The sequence below is a fragment of the Nematolebias whitei genome, chromosome 9 (genome assembly GCF_014905685.2).
Source record: "Nematolebias whitei isolate Nwh7 chromosome 9, NemWhi1, whole genome shotgun sequence".
Classification (NCBI taxonomy): Eukaryota; Metazoa; Chordata; class Actinopteri; order Cyprinodontiformes; family Rivulidae; genus Nematolebias; species Nematolebias whitei.
The window spans coordinates 23,924,657-23,931,733 of NC_056506.1; positions in this window are offsets into that span (position 1 = coordinate 23,924,657).

A 7,077-nucleotide genomic window follows, 5' to 3' on the forward strand; every position below is an offset into this window, starting at 1 on the left:
GTCAAGGAACGGTCAAAAACATGTTTATCGGAACGAAATGTCATGTTTAACTCTCTCAGATAGATAGGAGACTGGCTCCTAAATGTCTCTGTTTCTTCAAAACATCTTTCTGTCTGTTCTTAAAACATCTACTCTGTCTCCTTGACTTGTAGTAACCTCTTACGTCACTAAAACCACACCCCTGTTGGTTCTTTCAACCAATCAGGATTTCCCAAAACGGGACCGGAAGTGAACTCTTTAAAAGGGTCGACACTTCCTAGTTCCAAGCAGAACAAGAGTTCCAGAGAGAACCTCTAACGAGAAGTTCCTGAACGAGAGAAGTTCCGAGGAACAGAAGTTCAGAGCAGTTTCTAATGGAGTGACAAGAGTCCGTCGATGCCACGACGTCTCGCTGTGGCTCTACCCGACGAACGCTCTGAACAATGAGGAAGTCTGTTCTGTGATGATCTCACGACTCCTGAGGTCACAGCTGTTCTTACGGAGACGTTGAAAAGAGTTGAAAGAAAACTCTACACCGAAGCCGAAACTATCGTCTGCAAAGGTAAAAGAGTCGATCTTCACTTGCGAGTGTACCGTGGGTTAAGCTGCGTCCAAAGGAGCGTGTTGTTTCTGGTTATACAGACACTTTCCCTCACCCATCTCTCTCCATTTAAACTTAATTTTCCCATCTTTAAAACTCTTCTATCTACCAGTAATTAGTCCAGATATTTTCAGAAATGTCTGTTGTATTTCAGTTGCAAGTGAGAAATCATGGCTGTATGATTTCTCAGTGCAAAAGCTCATTAATTAAGCTGTGTTAATTGTAATCAATCTGTCAATTAATGTAAATGTGTGATGTGTTTTAAATCGTTTAAAATAAACGACCCACTGTTGTTGGTGAGTCAGAAATTTAAACACGTTTCCGTCCACATTTAATATTCAAAACACGATATTACTCAGTCCAGAAAAATGAAAGAATCCGTTTAAATTATGGATAATATCAGACGCATATTATCCTCATTACACTTCACAAACTTACAAGCACTACTGTAGGTTAACATTTTCTACTCTGAACAGATGGGATTTCAAATGTAACTAAGAAAAAGACCTTTTTTCAAATGTACTCAAGTAAAGGTATAAATTGGAATATTTACTTAAAAGTACAAAATACACAAAATTTGTACTTTATTATATAGCACAAGTAAATGTAGTTTGCTTCTTTCCACCCCTGGTAGTGGTGTCATCCAGTGTGGACTAATTAAGCAAGTAAGTTCTACATGTTGTCATCAGTGTATGTTTCCAGACAATGACTAAATTAGTTCTCTGCATTTAACCCAATGCACCTGGGATACACACAGGTGGAGCAGTGGGCAGATATTGAGCACCCGGGGAGCAATTAGGGATTGGGTGTCTTCCGCAGAGACACCACGACATGTGGGAATGGCTGGGAGTCGAACCCTGACTTTCTGGTCGCAGGTCGGATGCCCTTCCTCTTTGAACAGTACAAAAATGTAGACTACACCACCGCCTCTATCCTATTTTGGCCCAAGGGCCAATGGTCTACAATGTGGACCAACAAGAACCACTGTTTGACATGTTTTGGATGCTTTACTTAGTCGATTCTCTTTGATTAGGTGAATGGGATATAAACAGGCTTCTTTGGTGCGTTATGACATGCTGAAGAGGTAATTGGGACGTTTGAATCAAGTGTGTTAGAGCAGGAAAACACCTAAGAGGTGCAAGTATCATGTTTTGGGATCACTATGCTGATGCACAACCAAGAGTTGTTGGAAATCAAACAACAATAAACAATCTTTGTATGATGGTAATTTATTTTTCTTTAAATAGGGGAAAGTGAACAGCAAAGTACTGGAGAAGCAGTCTACTGATTGGGACAAGATACATAGGCAGCATTGTGCTAGGAGAGGTACATTGTAAAATCAGCTGGTAGCTTTGGTCACAGCTTAAAGCTAACTTGCATATTAGTTTGTACAGCTAGTACAATATAAAATGATTTCTTGACATTGTGAACAAAACAAATCCAGTCTTGTACTAACACATTTTTGCCAAATAATTTTGAAATAACAAATATTTGTAATGATTTTTTGAAAGCACGCAGTGACAATATTTTTTGTTCAGCTAGCTTAAATGGAACAGGCCTAGGCCTATAAATTGTCTGATTTTTCTATCTCAGCATTTTTATGTTACTGTCACCATTAGAGATAAGTTTTAGAATGCCAACAATGGCCAAGCTGAAGAGATTTGATACTTTTGTGTGAGTGATGTTTTTCTCCTCTGACATTATCATTAGAAATACAATAACAAATATATATATATATATTTTTTTAACTCTTTTTTCAGTGGTTATGAATTTTGAATTTAGAAAATTGGAAACCTGTACAACGTTTTGGGGAAATATTTTCTGAATGCACTGCACTGCAAGCCACAGAGGGATAAAGTGATAAGACACTTATGTGATCCTAAATGGTTTTCATGTATCCATGCCTGGGTTTGAGCAAGTTCAATGTTTTCAGCAAAGAGACATAAATAAATAATCGTATCTAGCACTGTGGTGATTGTTGTAAAATCCTAGTTCACCCTATTTTTGTCACATCAAAATGAATTAACAATAAAAAAAAAGAAGTAGCTTTGTTTTGCTGCTGTGTTTAAAAAGTCAGAGTGAGCATCACCAATGTGAAACCTTAATTTATATCTAAGTTTAATTAGCATAATCTTTCTCCCTGCAATAGAAATAATCCAATATAGTTTTTTTAAATGTAAAATGGCACATTATCCCCGAGAAGCTACAACTAAAGATCTTATTGATGTTTTGGTATTGTACATATAAAAAGTATTGTCATTATTAAACACACAAAGCTGGTTTATTATACTGAGCTGTTGACTTTTAAATCTTCTCAATAACACACGCTGTTGAATGAACACTCTCACAATGACACACAATTAACTGTCTTTCTCTCAACTCTAATACATCTGTCATGGCAGCCCCTTTGATCTCTCCCTGTCTTTCTGACATCTGGCTTGCTGCTCACTGGGCCTAAATGAATTGATATTTCTTCTGGCCACTTGAATTTGTCACTTGACTTCTCTGAGTAATCTTTACTCCTCAGTAGTGGTCTTGACTTCTGTGTGTGTGTGTGTGCTTTTAAACCTGAATGAAACAGTTCTGTGTTTTGTATGAAAACACACACTGTAGCTAATAGTCTCTGAGTGTCAAGCTGGCTGTAGCCAGACAAAACGCAACCAGGATGACATGATGGACTTGTTAAAGGTGATCAAATTTTTCACTGCAACAGCAACAACAAAATGTATTTGCATGGAAAACTAGAACTAGCATGGAACAAGAAACAGTATGGTGGCATGGATTTAGCTAAATCAGTAAAATGTTTTATTCTTAACAGATAAACATTGTGTAAGAATTTCACTCATACAACTTTAACACTGTAATATTAAAGTCATGAGAATAAAAAACAGAACACAATCTTTTTCGTTTTAGAGTTCAACATATCAGTTTATAATACATTATTCAAATGAAATTGATGAAATCAATCTATAGAGACTAATCAGTGCTTTATATATCACATTCATAAACTAATGGGGCACAATTTGGAGGCAGTGAGGGGTTCAGTGTCTTGCCCAGGGATATTTCAACATGTGACTGCTGGTGGAATTGAACCCCCAACTTTCCAATTGGAGGACGACTGCTCTAACCACAGCCCCAGCTGCACCAGCAATATAATGCATTTTTTTAAATAAATGACATTTTCACATTGATTCTACTGATTTTTCCCCCAATTTACCCGTGTTATTACCAATTATATTGTTTTTAAGGTTCAAGTATTTTAGTGACAAGAAAGATCATGAAATTTAATTTTTTTTTATGTAAACTTTCATAATGCACACATTGATTCAAAATTAAATTCAAAAATACAAAAATACTTTATTAATCCCAAAGGGAAATTATTTGTTGTAACTCGTTATCCTCATTTCATTAAGAGATGTTATAGATGCTGATGGCTGTACAGGAAGGATCTCTTGTAAAGGTCCATCCCACAGTGGACCCTAAGAAACTGGCTGCAGATGCCGCCCAGACTCGGCTGGCCTCTCGGTTCCCCCGGGCTGTAGGACCGCTCGAATGCCGGACAGAACTCCTCCCAGAGCGATGGTCACTCCTCCCAGCAGCCTGCTGAGCTCGACACCTACAGCCAACTGTAGGTGTCGAGGGACGATCCTGTCCTTCCGCTGTCATGAGCCGTGTTTCCTGCTAGTTCCAGGGTCTCAGTGGTCAGGCAATCGAGCACAGCTGGCAGGTAGATGCGAATGCATCCACAGAACATCCTTTTCAACTCATTTGCGCTTTGGGGCTATAGTTGAGATATTATTTGAGCTTTTGAGATGTTAATCAGCTGCTGTTGGTTGTAGAAAACTGCCTTGTTGCTATGGTTACGCATCATAACAAATGTCCAAAACTAAAAATGTTTCAGTAAAAATCCTTCCAGCTGCACAGCATCCGATACCAGAGGAAACAATCATCCAAAAAAGTGATTTACATCCAGAAAAAGAGGAATTAAAGTTTCCAAAAGCAAAATCTCAGAATGAATGTAACAGAGCTGCTCCAACATGCAGCCACCTTGAGCAGCGCAATTCTGGAATAGTATAAACTCCTAAAGCTTGATGCTGAAAGGGTGATTTTCCTTTATATATCCTTTAAAATTGTTATTTTGTGGTACTTTGCTGGTATTATTAATGTTTGTGCAGACAGATGATGGTGATTTCCAGGGTAAAATGTGTGTGGGGATGACAGGGGAAATGGGGTTTGGGCAATAAGGTTGGAGGAGGGACATAGGCTAGTTCTTAATGTTAAGTTGTTGCATTATAGTATTTGTTGTAAATGGTGTTTCCAGGACTGGTGAGCTCAATGGGTTCCTGAAAGCTGGTCGGAGCTAAGAGACACAAGGAGAGCAGATTCTTCAGAAGGACGAGGCTCTAGGATCCAAAACGGAAAAACATGAGGATTATGAGGCACAAGGTGAGACTTAAATGACTTGGCTTGACTTGGTGATAAGAGTATGTTGTAGATCTGTACCTAGAGGTCACTAATGTTCGAGCTTCAAAATGATGAGACACAGCCTTAAGTACCCAGCAGCTCATTAACAGGGCGGGCGTCAGCTGGATGCAAGCAGTGCCGCTCTGCCACTCAGAAAACTGCAAAGAATATGGTTAATGCTGGCATCCTACACAACCGACCAAAGTAACACCCTCATTACTGAGGATCCAGCCCCAATCCATCAATCCATTGCTCTCTACATCCTACCATCACTGGTGTACAATATACCAGATACCTAAACTCATCAAACTGAGGAAACTATTTAATTCCACTATGTCATTATTTATTATTTCTTAAACAAAACAAAAAAATATACAAAATGTGAAGCCTGGCTTCATGGTATGTTGCTTCCATAAGATTCTAAAGTGAAAGTGGCATCTGGGTGCTGTTGATCAAAAACACATCAATTGATTGTCAACTACAGTGACAACCTTCACAAAAACAGTTATTTTGGCCATTTGCTGCTCAGAAGTATACAATCAATCAACCTTTATTTATACAGGTAAATCCCATTGAGCCTCGAGGACTCATTTACAAGAGAGACCTGATTTCAACAAAGAAAGATGACAACAATGGACAACAGCAACAACAATAAACCGTTATAAAAAAGCATACTACAGTTTTTTTTTTTTTTTTAACAAATAGGATGGCTAAAAGGAAAAGGTAACAAAACAAAAAACAGCTAGATTCCAAGACAAATTTGTGTTAACACAATGCTAAAAAGAAAAAAACCATCAGCAATGATGTTAAACTTGCTTTAACTGTTTCTTTGGAAATCCGTCATTCTACAGTGAGAAGGATTATTTACGAGTGTAATACATGTAAGACGGTTGCCAGTTTTACCAAGAGTGGATGTCACACAAATTCACCTCAAGATCAGACCGTGCAATTCTCAGGGACATTACAAAAAGACCTACCATAGACTATGAACATCTACTGGCCCACATTGGGTAATGAAGATTAAAGTTTACGACTAAACTATTAGAAAATGTATGAACAAGTATCCAGAAAAGTTAAGTCAGGAAAATTGTCTGGATGGTTTATTTGTGTTTAAATGTTTTGTTTTTCATCCAAAATACTTCATCAGTCTGAAGAGCCACAACAAACTCAGTCCCATAAGTAACACACTCACATAGTGGGACAACCAGTTTGATGTTGATAAGATGGTGTCTGGAGTCTGCCCTCTCCTCCATCGACTCCACTGAGGCGGCCATGGTCTATGACCAAGTATGGCATTTTTAGAAGGGTTGCCAAGAAATAATATCTTATCTCTAAAAAGAAGGTGGCAGCACAACTTGGGTTTACAAAGTTGCGTCTGAATGAACCACAAGTCTTCTTAAACAATGTCCTTTGGACAGATGAACCCAAAGTACAGATGTTTAACCACCAGGTGTTGTGTAAACCAATAACAATGTTCGCCAACCGAAACACCTCATACCAACTGTCAACCAAAGTAGTGGAAGGTTGAGGATATGGACTTGTTTTGGAGCCACAGGATGGGCACCTTGCAGTCACTGAGTCGATCATGGACTTCTGACCAAAACACTCTAAACTCAAATGTGAAGCCAACTGTCCAACAGCTGATATTGGGTTATAATACAACAGTACAACAATCCTCAACACATAGGCAAATCTATAACAGAGGGACTGAAAAATAAAATAATTCATGTTTTGAAAAGGGCCAACCAAAGTCTAAATTTAAGCCTTCAGAGTCTTGGGACCTACATACAGTATGTAGAAACACGTCTGTAAACCTTAATGACCTAAAGCAATGTTGTTAACAAGAGCAAGACAGAAGTTCTCAACAACAACGTCAGGAAACCACCTTAATTAAATTTGTATATAGGTCTCAATTTAAATAAATACACAACATGAAAACAAGTTTATTTCTCAACAAAGTCCATGCTCAATAATCCAGGTATAAAATCCAACATTTTTCAGTCAGCTCATCTGGACAGTTTCTTTTTTTGTGC